Source organism: Pelodiscus sinensis, chromosome 2 (assembly GCF_052426305.1).
Source record: "Pelodiscus sinensis isolate ZL-2025 chromosome 2, ASM5242630v1, whole genome shotgun sequence".
Taxonomy (NCBI): domain Eukaryota; kingdom Metazoa; phylum Chordata; order Testudines; family Trionychidae; genus Pelodiscus; species Pelodiscus sinensis.
Window position 1 is genome coordinate 78,884,197 of NC_143053.1, and position 15,531 is coordinate 78,899,727.

The window sequence follows — 15,531 nt, forward strand, 5'->3', positions numbered from 1 at the left end:
TTTTTCTGACATTCCAAATGTTGGAAAAACCTCTTCCTACAGAAGAATTGGGGAAAAAAGCAGCAGTGTAACAGTTGAGGACAGCAAGTGATGGAGAGGAGGAGAATGGAGTGGAAGGGGCGGGGCTTCAAGGATTAGCTTGGCTTGTTCTGTTATTTAAAAAGTGATCTTGGGTGTAAAAAGGTTGGAGACCACTGATTTAGTGTATTATAGCTTGTCATTCTCTCAGAAACATGCATAATATGCAAAGAGAATGCCATTATAGTGTTCAACTGAGTTCAATACATTAACGAGGCCAATAATTCTCTGACATCACTTACTATAAAGAACTCAAAGAAGATCCCACACCACAATTCACCTAGGAAGTTAAGGATATCAAGAAATGCTTCCCCAAACAACATCACAAGAAACTCTACAACCTCACCCCTCAGTGAACCCAATGAGAGACCTATATGCTTCCCAAGATACACAAACAAGTGAGCCCCAGCAGATTCATTATATCTGCCCATGGCACTCTTACTGAAGGAATAACAAGGAATAGAAACTATCCTCAATCCATTCACCTCAGAAAAGGGTCACCTTCCTTCTGGACACAACTAACTTCCTCCAGTAACTGCAACCAGAGCTCCTTGAAGCATAAGGTGGGTTGGGGGCAGAGCAGGGATAGGAAGAGTTGGGGGGCAGACCAGGGGCAAGGGCTTGCAGGAAGGGATGGAATAGGGGTAGGGCAAGTGTGGAGCAGGGTCAAGAAGAAAGGGACACACACTGGGATACTGGGGGAGGAGGTGTCCCTAGCACTGCACACACACACACACCTCCCCCCCCCCCCCCCCGCAAGGAACACCTTCAACAAACAATGACCCTTCATCAGAGAAGTAGATCTCATCATGGAATAGGCCAGGTCGAACCTCCCTAATCTGGTCTGGCAAATACAGGTTGAACCTCCTTAGTCCAGGAACACTCCTGGTCCGGCATCATTTGTGACCCCGTATGTACTCCCAGGCTGGCTTGGGCCAGAAGTGTTGCAGGACCAGAGAAGAGCAGAGCCTGGTGGGTTGGGGGAGCAGAGGCCCAATGCCCTGGGGGCTGGCAGCAGAGCCCTAGCAGCAAGGGGGCCAGTGAATGGAAGTGGAGCCCTGGCACCCTGGGGACAAGCAGCATACAGGAGGCCTGGTTAGCTGGAAGAGAGGAGAGGAGCCCTGGCCCGCGGAGGGGAGGGACCGGTGTCACAGGAGCCGGGAGTGGAGGGGCCAGCATTGTTCTCCCCATGTCGGGCAAATTCCCTGATTCAAGACCAGTCAGGTGCTGAGGGGATGCCGACTAGAGAGGTTCAACCTGTACTCCAAGAGCGCCTGCTTCAATACAGGGAAAAAACCCTCTGGCCGCACAACTCTATTTGTCAGCTGCCACCACACACCTCCGGGGAGGGAGATTGGGACTCAGACTAAGTGGGGATGGAGAATGTATGTGAGGCAGGGAGTGTGAATGGAGGCCGGGGTAAGGGGAGAGTGAAAGATCAGATGAGGAGCCAGGAGAGGGACAACTGGAACTGGCTGAGCAAGGAGACTAGAACTAGGACTAAGGGACACTGGGACTGTGAGGAAAGTTCAGAGGGGTAAGAATACAAATTGTGAGCACCAACACTGGAAACCCTGAGGAAAAGAGACTGGAACTGACTTAGGCTTTGTCTACACTACCCAGCTTTTAACAACACAGCTGTATCAATACAGCCATGTTGCTATAAGTCAGGAGGTTTAGCCGCTGTTTGTCAGCTCTTTTGCAGACAAAATGCTTCCATCCCCCCAACAACTGGCATTCACATTGTCAGCAGGAGAGAGCTCCTGCCAACAATGTGCTGTTCATCCTGGCTCTTGCCAGGGCAAAACTTTTCTCTTTTGAGAGAGGGGAGCTTAGCAATCCTGAATGACAAAAGTGTTGTCATTCTGTTGCCGGTGTAGACATAGAGGAGAATGGATTGAGATAAAGAGCGGGGAAGAGACAGGACTGGAGAAGGATGGGCAGAAGGGGTCGTGTGTGGGGGGATGGATAGGAGAGTATGTGCCCACTAGAGCACACATCCCTTCAGAACCTAGAATGGAACCCAAAGTTCCTGAGTCTCACCATTGTTCTGCTATCAGCAAATATCTGTGAAACCCCTCTGGCAAAGTGTACCCTCCCACCCCCAGTGCATCCACAAAAAGTATGACAACCTAATTATGCTGTCAATTACTCAGTGAGCTGAAGTACCAGACATCTGTGTGGAGGATCTAACCATCCCAAGCTTACTGGTGACCCACGTGGAGATCAATGTGGTGTCACATGATGGAATACATATTTTTCCCCTTTTTTCCTGACACTAAAATGATGTGAAAAGAAACAAAAGACAGGACTATGCAGCACTTTAAAGACTAACAGGATGGTTTATTAGGTAATGAGCTTTCGTGGGCCAGACCCACTTCCTCAGATCAATTTGTGAAAGAAAATTGGCACGACCATATATACCAAAGTAATACAATCAAAAAAAAGTGAACACATAGAAAATTGACAAATCAGATTTTAGAACGGGGCGGCGGGGCGGGGGCGTGCGAGGGATGTTTTAAGAATGTTTTAAGATTGAAAAATCAAGCACTCAAAAATTAGGAAATACCAGAATTAAGGTTGTATAGGAGAATTCTCATAAATTACACATTCACATTCTTTTTTCCTACAAGACTCTTTCCCAAGCCAGTGCACAGGATGCACCAGCTCTGGGGATGAAACAGGGTTGTGTAGTGAAGGCTGTGCTCTGTAGGATTTCTGTTTTATTTGTTGCTGAAATGGGAAAGCATGTAGCGATGAGGCAGGAGACTGAAGGAAGAGAAGGGAGAATCTCATGGTTAAGGCAGCTGAATGCTGCCCTGGAGAATTATATTCTATCCCTGCTATTGCCACAGGGTTCTATATAATGTTGGGCTAGTCTCTTATATCAGATTTTGCAACGTTGATCACTGATTGTGTGTTCCTCATTTTTTCTGGGGAGGTGCATCTTGAGATTCGGCATTCTCACACCTGTGTGTGAAATCACAAGGAGCTATGCTTTGAACAAAGTGATATCTTTTTGTGCCTCAGTTACCCCTCTGGTAATACCATCCCCCGCTCCCAACTTCACAGAGGTGTTGGGAAGACAAATTAATTAATATCTGTGAAGCACTCAGCTCCTATAGTGATAAGTACTATAGAAAAGCCCAGGAGTAAATAAATTACATCTTCAGAGCAGGATTTAAATAGTGTGCAGTAAATGAAACATTGTGCCGCACACTGAACAACAAGGAGAAAACAAAATATGGAATAGCTGCTCATTAAGACAGCCCTGTACATTCAGTGCACTGAATAACTGTAGAGTCCTGTGGAAAAATAATGTTATCACATAATTACAGAGTGTTTCATAATGTATACACAGAAGGGGAGACAAGTCAAGGTTGCACAGGTGCTTTAACTGGCATTTCCGAAATTGTATGTGTGTGTACGCCATGGTGATGTGCTGTATATGATGGGAAGTTAAGGGGAACAGAGAGAGGATCTAGAGATGGACAAAATAGGCCACAGCTGGATATGGAAATTGCATGGTAGACCATGAATGCTTGCGAAATTAACAATTCATGTTCAAATAACATAGTTGCTGTTGGATCCTTGCTGGGCCTTGTTTTTAAAGAATCTGTTTTTTAATAAAAAAAAGACACTGTGCCACGAGCGTAGCCATGGGTGAGCATCCACTCCCACCCAATCACTTGCCATGCTCTGCCACCTGGTGTTCCAGCTGTGGAATGGTGTGGGGATTTTCAAGCCCCTGACCCTGATCCTTGGAGGAAGCGCTGGGTGGGCAGAGTGGGGCAAGCCCATGACTCCATTCCCTGGCTGGAGTGCCAGACCAGGGCAATGAGCTTGAATTAAAAGCTCCAATGGGCTGGACATAGCCTGTCCTGATCTAGAATGCAAAAGGCGATTTGTGTCTGACCTAGGCAAGCAGGCTTTAAAAAGCCAGAGCAGTGCGACCAGGGGAGCGAAGCGGACAGGGGACTGCAGACAGGGGAGTTGAAGAGGGAGTTGGGCAGAGGGAGTGACTGATGGTGATGAAGACCCGTAGCGCTTGTGCCAGTACTTCTCCTGTCTCCTCCACCTGTGCCTGTATCCAGACAGAGAACCTGAGCATGGATGCCTCTACCCAGGTCCTGGTGTGGTCTTGCTGTATTTGTGGCTTGCAATTCCCACTGAGTGATCTCCAGGCTGGGGGAGACAACCGTTGTGAATGGTGCCTGCTGGTGGAATCTCTCAGGCAGCAGGTGGGAGAGCTACAGGAGGAGGTGGCCAGGCTGAGGAGCATTCGAAGCCATGAGGAATTCCTGGACAGTATTCCTGTGGAGTCCACGGAGGTCACTGTCCTAGGATGTGGGACTGTTGACCAGCCACTTATGGAGGAGGCAGTGGTGCAGGGTGAGCACTGGCAGCTGGTTACTTCCGGCAGCAGGCAGTGTTCCACCCCTGCTCCTAACCCTCCCACTGTGTTGTTACATAACCGTTACACTTTACTTTCAGCAGGAGACAAGGAGTCACTCCCCACGGTGGAGGAGACCAGGCCTTGCACCACCAAGGTTGAGCAGTCTCCTGCCACCACTGCGAGAAGGAAACGTAGAGTAGTGGTGGTTGGAGACTCTCTTCTGAGGGGAACGGAGGCACCCATCTGTCGCCCTGACAGCTCATCTCGAGAGGTATGCTGTCTGCCAGGGGCCCGTATTCGAGATGTTACGGAGGCATTGTCGAGGATTATCCGGCCCTCTGACTACTACCCCATGCTACTCATCCACGTGGGCACAAATGATACTGCCAGGTGCGACACTGAGCGGATCAAGTGTGACTACAGGGCTTTGGGAGTACGGGTGAAGGAGTTTGGAGCGCAGGTGGTATTCTCTTCTATCCTTCCTGTCAAAGGTAGGGGCCCGGGCAGAGAGAGGTGCATCCTGGAGGTGAATGCCTGGCTGCGACGATGGTGTCGCCAGGAGGGATTCGGCTTCCTTGATCACTGGGTGCTCTTCCAGGAAGGACTGCTTGGCGGAGATGGAGTTCACCTTTCCAGGAGCGGGAAGGCCTTGTTTGGACACAGACTGGCTAACCTTGTGAGGAGGGCTTTAAACTAGGTTTGTCGGGGGCAGGTGAGCAAAGCCCACAGGTAAGTGCTGAATGTGCGGGACTGGGAGATGGGTTGGAAATGGGGGGGACTACGGCCTATAATGGCAAGGAGAAAGGAGGGTCAGGGCACAACAGGGAGGCAAGATCAAATCAGTATCTTAGATGCCTATATACAAATGCGAGAAGTATGGGTAATAAGCAGGAAGAACTGGAATTGCTAACCAATAAATACAACTATGATATCATTGGTATTACAGAAACCTGGTGGGATGGGACGCATGATTGGAATGTTGGTATGGAAGGGTACGGCTTGCTCAGGAAGGACAGACAGGGAAAAAAGGGAGGAGGGGTTGCCTTGTATATTAAAAATGTACACACTTGGACTGAAGTGGAGATGAACGTAGGAGATAGCTGTGTAGAGAGTCTCTGGGTTAAGCTAAAAGGGGTAAAAAACGAGGGTGATATCATGCTAGGAGTCTACTGCAGGCCACCTAGCCAGGTGGAAGAGATGGATGAGGCCTTTTTTAAACAATTAACAAAACTATCCAAAGCCCAAGATTTGGTGGTGATGGGGGACTTCAACTATCCAGACATATGTTGGGAAACTAACACAGCGAGGCACAGGCTATCCAATAAGTTTCTGGACTGCATTGGAGACAACTTTCTGTTTCAGAAGGTTGAAAAAGCTACCAGAGGAGAAGCTGTTCTGGATTTGGTTTTAACAAATAGGGAGGAACTAGTTGAGAACTTGAAAGTGGAAGACAGTATAGGGGACAGTGATCACGAAATAATAGAGTTCATGATCTTAAGGAAAGGTAGAAGGGAGACCAGCACAATTGAGGTTATGGATTTCAGGAAGGCAGATTTTGATAAGCTCAGAGAACTTGTAGGTAAGGTCCCATGGGAAGCAAGACTGAAGGGAAAAACAACTGAGGAGAGTTGGAAGTATTTCAAAGGGACGTTGTTAAGGGCCCAAAAGCAAACAATTCCGCTGTGTAGGAAAGATAGAAAATATGGCAAAAGACCAGCTTGGCTTAACAAGGAGATCTTGCATGATCTCAAAATAAAAAAGGAGTCATATAAAAAATGGAAACTAGGACAACTAACAAAGGATGAATATAGGCAAGCAACACGGGAATGCAGGGGCAAGATTAGAAAGGCAAAGGCACAAAATGAGATCAAACTAGCTACAGGCATAAAGGGAAACAAGAAGACCTTTTATAAATACATTAAAAGCAAGAGGAAGACCAAGGACAGGGTAGGCCCACTGCTTAGCGAGGAGGGAGAAGCAGTAACAGGGAACTTGGAAATGGCGGAGATGCTCAATGACTTCTTTGTTTCGGTCTTCACCGAGAAGTCTGGAGGTGTGCCTAACGTAGTGAATACAAGCAGAGAGAGGGTAAGTTTAGAAGATAGGATACACAAAGAACAAGTTAAAAATCACTTAGGAAAGTTAGATGTCAGCAAGTCACCAGGTCCTGATGAAATGCATCCCAGGATACTCAAGGAGCTGATAGAGGAGGTATCTGAGCCTTTAGCTATGATCTTTGAAAAATCATGGCAGACAGGGGAGATTCCAGAAGACTGGAAAAGGGCAAATATTGTGCCCATCTATAAAAAGGGGAATAAGAACAACCCAGGAAATTATAGACCGGTCAGTTTAACGTCTGTCCCAGGGAAGATAATGGAGCAGGTAATTAAGGAAATCGTATGCAAACACTTGGAAAGTAATAAAGTGATAGGGAATAGCCAGCATGGGTTTGTGAAGAACAAGTCATGCCAAACTAATCTGATAGCTTTCTTTGATAAGATAACGAGCCTTGTGGATAAGGGAGAAGCGGTGGATGTCATATACCTAGACTTTAGTAAGGCATTTGATACGGTCTCGCATGATATTCTTATTGATAAACTAGGCAAATATAACTTAGATAGGGCCACGATAAGGTGGGTGCATAATTGGCTGGATAACCGTAGTCAGAGAGTTGTTGTTAACGGTTCTAAATCCTGCTGGAAAGGGATAACAAGTGGAGTTCCTCAAGGGTCTGTTTTGGGACCCGTACTGTTCAATATCTTCATCAATGATGTAGATATTGGGATAGAGAGTACTCTTATTAAGTTTGCAGATGATACCAAACTGGGTGGGGTTGCGACTTCTTTGGAGGATAGGGACATAATTCAAAATGACCTTAGCAAGTTAGAGAAATGGTCAGAGGTAAACAGGATGAGGTTTAATAAAGAGAAATGCAAAGTGCTCCACTTAGGAAGGAACAATCAGTTCCATACATACAAGATGGGAAGCGACTGTCTAGGAAGGAGCATGGCGGAAAGGGATCTAGGGGTCATAGTGGACCACAAGTTGAATATGAGTCAACAGTGTGATGCTGTTGCAAAAAAAGCAAATATGATTCTAGGTTGTATCAACAGGTGTGTTGTAAGCAAAACTCGTGAAGTCATTCTGCCGCTCTATTCTGCACTAGTTAGGCCTCAGCTGGAGTACTGTGTCCAGTTCTGGGCGCCACATTTCAAGAAAGATGTGGAGAAATTGGAAAGGGTACAGAGAAGAGCGACAAGAATGATTAAAGGTCTAGAGAACATGACCTATGAAGCCAGGCTTCATGAACTGGGCTTGTTTAGTTTGGAAAAAAGAAGATTAAGGGGGGACATGATAGCGGTTTTCAAATATCTAAAAGGGTGTCACAAGGAGGAAGGCGAAAATTTGTTCCTCTTGGTTTCTGAGGACAGGACAAGGAGTAATGGGCTTAAAGTGCAGCAGGGGAGGTTTAGATTGGACATTAGGAAAAAATTCCTAACTGTCAGGGTGGTCAAATATTGGAATAAATTGCCAAGGGAGGTGGTGGAATCTCCCTCTCTGGAGATATTTAAGAACAGGTTAGATAGACATCTGTCAGGGATGGTGTAGACGGAGCTTGATCCTGCCTTGAGGGCGGGGGGCTGGACTCGATGACCTCTCGAGGTCCCTTCCAGTCCTATTATTCTATGATTCTATGATTCTATGTGTGTCCATGGGTGTGTCTAGACTACATGCCTCCTTCGACGGAGGCATGTAGATTAGCCAGATCGGAAGAGGGAAATGAAGCCGCGATTAAAATAATCGCGGCTTCATTTAAATTTAAATGGCTGCCCCGATCTGCCGATCAGCTGTTTGTCGGCAGATCGGGGCAGTCTGGGCGCAACGCGCCGACAAAGAAGCCTTTCTTCATCGGCACAGGTAAGCCTCGTGAAACCAGGTTTACCTGTGCCGATGAAGAAAGGCTTCTTTGTCGGCACGTCGCGTCCAGACTGCCCCGATCTGCCGACAAACAGCTGATCGGCAGATCGGGGCAGCCATTTAAATTTAAATGAAGCCGCGATTATTTTAATCGCGGCTTCATTTCCCTCTTCCGATCTGGCTAATCTACATGCCTCCGTCGAAGGAGGCATGTAGTCTAGACACACCCCATGTGAGTGACTCAGTACTGTACAAGTTGTGCCATCCCTTTCCTACTGAAAACAAATGCAACGAACGTACTTCTAAACTCATGTCAATATGAGGCAACCTTACCACAGGCGATACTTACAAGCATCGCAATGAAAGAAAAATATAGGGGGCTTAAGAGATCTGGGGGTAGGGGAAAGAAAATGCCTATCACAAGTCCACACAACCTGAAAAGGAAAAATCAGGAAACAACTTGCATAAAGTATGCCAGTGAAGTACTAATCTAGCCTAACACAGGGCTGAGAGACACTATTGAACAATTTCATTATCTCATCCTGTTCAAAGGGAGAAGACTCCTGCTTTCCTATTTCACGATAATTGGATGAAGAAAAGTGGGTGGGAGCCCAATTCATTTCAGAGTTTGATGAATTATTTACTAATTAAGGAGAAGAGCAGAGAATAGTGTGTGCTATATTACTTGGATATGAATGTTCCTTTTATTATATTATTTATGCACAAGAAAATGTTGCTTTTATTAACTAAGAGGTTAATCACTGGAATGGGTTGCTTTGCATTCTTTGCAATCACGTACACCAGCAAATTGGCTAATTTTATGTGAAGAAAATAACCTGGCAATTTTTCTAATACTTATCTGCACGGTGCAGTTTAATATCATTTTGCACTGTGTAAAAGGAATAAATGAGCTGACCTGGTATTTTGGCAGCCACAAAGCAGTGTAGGATGGCAGATTCTCAGGTTCAAGAGCTGCTGCAGGGCTTGGATGCATTGCAGAGGTGACAAAACCAAATGGGAAAAGGTGAGCGGGAGGGATGGTGACTTACTGCTGCTCTAGTCGGATTAGTTAAGGAGCAATCATGAGGATAATCTCAAAGGAGGCCATCTAGTTGTCCTTCTAACTTAGAGTGGAATGTCACGGCTTTATTTTCATTTCATGGTTTAATTGTTGTCCTGAACTAACTGCTGCCAATTACTGGTTGAAAGGAAAATTACTTGACTGTGTGTCATAAACCCAAATAGTGCAGCAAAGAAAATTCTGTGTGTCTGTAACGGCCACCTGTTGGATTTGAACCTGGGACTTCTAGAGCTGAGTATAGGAGCCTCCACCCTCTGAGCTAAAAGCCAGCTGGCTCCTAGCCCATGCTGTAGAGGTCTCTTGGTCTTAATTGTTGCTGTGCCATTTCACGGTATCCACGCTAGGTGTGTATGGGTTACATGTCCTCAATGGGTAAGGACTTGAACATCAGGAGAGGAAGAATTGGAGTTCTATCCCAATTGCTGCTTTGCAGCCCTGGGTGGCTTGAGTGCACAGCATCTTGATCACCATGACTCGGGCCACAGAATATTAAATGTTATCAACAGATTAATTAAAATGACAATCCCTTTATATTTTACTCTGCTGTGAAGCTGCTCCAACTAGCAACATTCCATTGTTTACGCTTGCTTTAGACTTCAACACCTAGCAGAATCAGAGAGGATCAGAATAGTGGAATTGCGCGCCAGAAGAGCAATGATTTTTTCATTTGGACATCTCCACATATTTAGATCATCTAACCAAACTACAAAAGAGCCATCACAGTGCATACCATGTAGGAGTGCATTGGTTTTTCTTTCCTCCAGATTGTTAAAAAATATATATGTTCCCCAACCAGAAATATTTACGTCTGTTACATATGTATACATTAAAAGAAATCCCTTTCTATAACTGAGTGTTTAGATTCCCCTCATGTGCAGTCTTCCCATTCTTCCTCCCCCCTCCACACACACACCCCTTCTGTGTATGTGAAGCCATAGATATACGTAAGGTCCTGTCATCAAACATTAAAAAGGAAAAAATTCCTTCAGAACAAGGTTCGGGTTGATGACATAATAAATCATTTAATGATTTGTATAGATTATATGAAAATGTTTCATTGTCCACCAGGTTTTTTTTTTTTTAAACAGACGGCCTTGTTTAGGTACAATGAATACTGTATTTAAAATGTTAATGGGATTTTTGCTTTAATCATAACCACATGGGATTTTATTAGATAGAGACAAGCCCAGCCAGCTAGATTACATCAATCTTCATAACAAAGGGCACAATCCAGCCAAACTCAGCCCTTCTGACTGCAGCTTATAGAAGCTCTGGGAAATGTCTGCTCTCCACAGCTAGCAAGCCTGTTTCTTGATATTTTTAGAAGTTTCAGCTCTAACATTAAGCATTCCACAGACTTCCCCTTTCTGGCATATCATAGTCTGTTACTCTGTCCAGCATGATCATCATCCATACAAATCCAACTCTTGAGACAATCAGGGACTCAGATGAACTTGGCCAGGGAAACCCCAATATCCAAAGGCAGTGGATGCATCATTTAGGTTCTACAGCCTGCGATTAATGACCTTTCCCTTGGTTTGGAATCTCTGTTCCAACGTTCAGCCACAGAAAAGCAGCAAATCTATGGGCCAAAGATTAGCATGTAACCTGTCTAAAAATATGCAAATTAGAGGAGAAGAGTAGTAAAGGCTGGGGAGCCTAAGCAGGGCTAGACTAAGGGCTGGGTGAGCCGGGCAGCTGCCTGGGGTGCCAACCAATAGGGGGGTGCCTGATGGCAGCTGTAAGGGGCGCACGGCATCCCTTATAGCTGCCATCAGATGATGCACGCCCGGCTCCTGCAGCACCGCCCCCCCCCATCCCCGTGGCGCCGGCCAGCAGTGCCCTTCCCCCCACAGCCAGGTGCGGCTCGCCCTGGGCTGTGCACCAGCAGCGGTGGCCAGGCCAGGCTGAGCAGCACATATGCCGTGCACCCTGGGGGCAGGCCCCGGGCTGCGTGCCAGCGGCCGTGGCTGGGCAGCACAAGCGCCGTGCACCCTAGGGGGGGCGGGGCCGTGTGCCCTAGGGGGCGGGTCCACACATGCGCCATGTGCCTAGGGGCGGCGCTGTGTGCCCAGGCCCGAGGCCCAAAGTGGCTCAGGCCAGCCCTGAGCCTAAGCAAAAACAACACAATGAAGGTAATGGGAGAAAGATCTTAGAATACTAGAACTGGAAGGAACTTCAAGAAGTCATCTAGTCCAGTCCTCTTCACTCATGGCAGGACCAACCACAATCTAGACCATCTCTGGCAGGTGTCTGTCTAACCTGCTCTTAAAAATCTCCAGTGATAGAGATTCCATGTCTCTAGGCAATCTGTTCCAGTTCTTAACCATCCTGACAGGGAATGTCCAATCTAAACTTCCCTTGCTGCCATTGAAGCCCATGTTTATGACTTACCTATGGGCTTTGGTCACCTGCCCCTGTTGACCATAGTTCAAAGCCCTCCTCTCTAGGGTTAGCCAGTCTGTTCAAATTCTCTCTCCCCTTCCCCATTAGGTGGACCCTATCTCTGCTTAGCAGAATGTTATTTTCCCATAGAGTGGAAATGTGTCCTTCCTAGAACAGCAGCCCCTGGTCAAGAAAGCCAAAGCCCTCCTAGCAACAGCATCTTCACAGCCAGGCATTCACCTCCGGGATGCATCTGTTTCTGCCTGGACCCCTGCCTTTGACCAAAAGGATCAAAGAGAATACCCCCTGCCCTGCCCCAAACTCCATCACCACACTCCCAGAGCCCTGGAGTTCCTTGAGATCTGCTCAGGGTCATACCTCACAGTATCATTAGTGCCCACGCTAGTGATTCCCCAGTGATTGCAAAAAGACTTTGCTCTACTACATTTCTGGGTTATTGAGCTTTTAGTTGTTCTGTGAACCCCTCTATTCTGGCACCCTCAGGACCTGACCGGTGCCGAATCAGAGAATTTACCCAACCACAGGAGGTCAATATTGTCTAGCAGTATTATCAACACGTCCACTGCTTATTTGTCTCTCAGAAGACATTTAAGGGTAAATTAGAGCATAGAACACTGAGAGCCAGTGTTTTGGTGGTTGTAAAAAAACTTTATAGGACCACGGGAAACTTGGCCACACCCATGATAAGTGGACATCCAGCTAACTAAAAATCTTGCTGGACCACAGATGTTGCTGGACCACAGAGTGCTGGACTTGAGAGGTTCAACCTGTAGCTGAAGGGTGGGATTTTTATTATATGGGAAAATAACATTTTTTGGGGGGGGGGAAATCACTACAAATAACAACAAAAAGTCACTTTTTGAAAATACTCATGTAATGAAAATTTTAAAATATATTGATATGGAAACATTGAAATATTGAAATATTTTTCTATTATGAATTTATTTTGGTAATGTCAAAACAAATGTACTATATAATAGAATATAGAAATATTAATTAATATATCAAAGTTGAAACATAATGAGCTGAAGTGTTTGTACCTTTTCAAAATGAAGTGTTCTAACATTATCATAACAAAACAAGAAAATCAACAGAATTTGTCTCAACTTTTTCTTTTCTGAAATGTCATTAAAATTAACAGAGTCCCATGAAATATTCTGAGTTCAGCAAAACTTAGTTTTCCAGTGGAAAACTGTTCTGTTGGAAAAAAAATTGACCAGCACTAAGCATTATTTAGTTTAAAATCCAACCTACAGTCTGAGACAGAAGCCACCACCATCCTCTCCTCACAGTGCTACTGAGAAAGTGATTCTGGGCTGTGCGGTGTCTAGAACTCCCCCCAAAATGAGTCTCAACGACTTGATTACCTGCATCCTGCTTCAAAGACCTTTTAAGACTTCACTTGAAAGAGAATCCTCTGAACTGTCATTCATGCTTAAATTCGACACTTTACACTCAAATTTGAATAAAGACGCTAATTATCTTACCCATTACAAAGATAGCTTCCCCAATTATCACCTCTAATATCATTAGCTCACAGACATTTACTTCCCCTCCTTCCCCCCCTCTATCCCCCTTCTGTTCTGAAATTTGATTTGTCCTTTTCATATGTGTTCATTTTTTTAATTGTATCCTTTGGTATATATGTTTGTGACAATTTTCTTCCACTATTTGATCTGAGGAAGTGGGTCTGGCCCACGAAAGCTCATCACCTATTAAACCTTCTTGTTAGTCTTTAAAGTGCTACACTGTCCTGTTTTTTGTTTCAGCTGCACCAGACTAACACGGCTACATTTCTATCAGTATTCTACTATAAAGTAAGTGCAGGTGACAGGGAGTTCCCCTCCTCCCCAGACACTGCTGCAGATCACTTCCCTACTCTTTCCTCAGGTTTTATTTGGGGCATCAGTAGCAGCAGTTTATTGTCTGAGTTCAGATTCCTGACCCATACACTGAAGATTGCTGGATTTCTTCCATACAGTTATATGTCGCTCATCTTTATTTTTACAAGTCTCAGAGGAGTAGCCGCGTTAGTCTTTATCTGCAAAAACCATGAGGAGTCCTGTGGCACCCTAAAGGCTAACAGATTTATTTGGGCATAAGCTTTTGTGGGTAAAATCCACTTCAGCAGAAGTGTTTTTAGTGCCTAAAACAAATAACCATTTGCAATTAAATATCACTCTTCATAGAGGAGGCATACAAAGAACTTTACAAACTACAATCTATATCCTGCCATAGATTTTTACATGGGCTTCTTCTTAGTTCACTGGATTTGTTCCACACCTAGATTAAACCCATTTTATATAGCACCTTCTGTCTCAAAGTATTAAACAGCTTAAGGACCGCTCAGAAAAAGTTCTATGCACCTGTAATTCTCAGTGAAGTTAACAAGCATTGCAAGAGAAGTTCACTTCATCCACTTCCGAAAGGCAGGTGGGGGTGAAATGTGCTAATTTTCAACAGTGTTCAAGAAACTTCAGGAAAGCTTACTGAGGCAATTTAACATGCATTATGCAACTGAAATATAAATTGCCAGTGTCACATTCTGGGGTGTGATCCAGACCAGTGAAAGGTTGTGTCGTCACCTGCCCCGTAATCTTAAAATGCTCTGCAGCTGTAGCTCCATTGTTGGGATCCACCCTGCCTTCAGCAGCCTGCTTGTTACGCCACAGCCATAGTCTGGCCTCCACTGGTCTTGGTTACATCTAGCAAGATGACCAAACATGCCTCATGTCCTGAATTTTTCCAAAACCATGTGCTTTGCAATGCCTTTTTCAAGGCCCTTCAGAGGAATCAAACTGTTCATTTTGAAAAGGAGGAGGGGTGGAGGTTTGAGGGAAGGCAAGGAATGAAGGTGGGAAGAGGTGGGATTGCGATGAGGTCTTGTGAGAAAGAGTGGAATGTGGGCAGGGGGAGTATTGAGGACTCCCTGGCATGGCATGATGGGAAAAGGTTTTTTCGAAAAAGAAACCGCAGTCTAGAAGGGGATCTTTTGGGGAAAAAACCCTTTTTGAAAGAATCCGTACTCCTGAAAAAATGAGTATGGGTTCTTTCAAAAAAGGGTTTTTTTTTTCAAAAGAACCCCATCTAGACTGCGGTTTCTTTTTCAAAAATCTCTTTTCGAAAAAGCGCTTGCACATGATTATGCAAATGAAGGACAAGATTTGTAAATCCACGCTTCATTTGAATTTTCAATTGGCCTCATTTACATTCCTCTTTTGGAAGAGGAATGTAGTTTAGACATAGCCTAAGACTTAACTATAATCTTAGAATCATAGAAACACTAGAACTGGAAGGGACCTTGAGAGGTCATTGAGTCCAGTCCCCTACCCGCACAGCAGGACCAAGCACCTTCTAGATCATCCGTAACATTGCCTAGATCATCCATAACATTGCCTATCTAACCTGCTCTTGAATATCTCCAGTGATGGGGATTCCACAGCCTCCCTAGGCAATTTATTCAAGTGTTTAACCACCCTGACAGTTAGGAATTTTTTCCTAATGTCCAACCTAAACCTCCCTTGCTGCAATTTAAGCCCAATGCTTCTTGTCCTCTTGGTTCAAGGTGTGATTCTTAGCACACTACTTGCCAGGAAGATGGCCAACCACTGCCGTGGTCAGGCTTTCCCACAAAGTCCAAAATGCTTGGTTT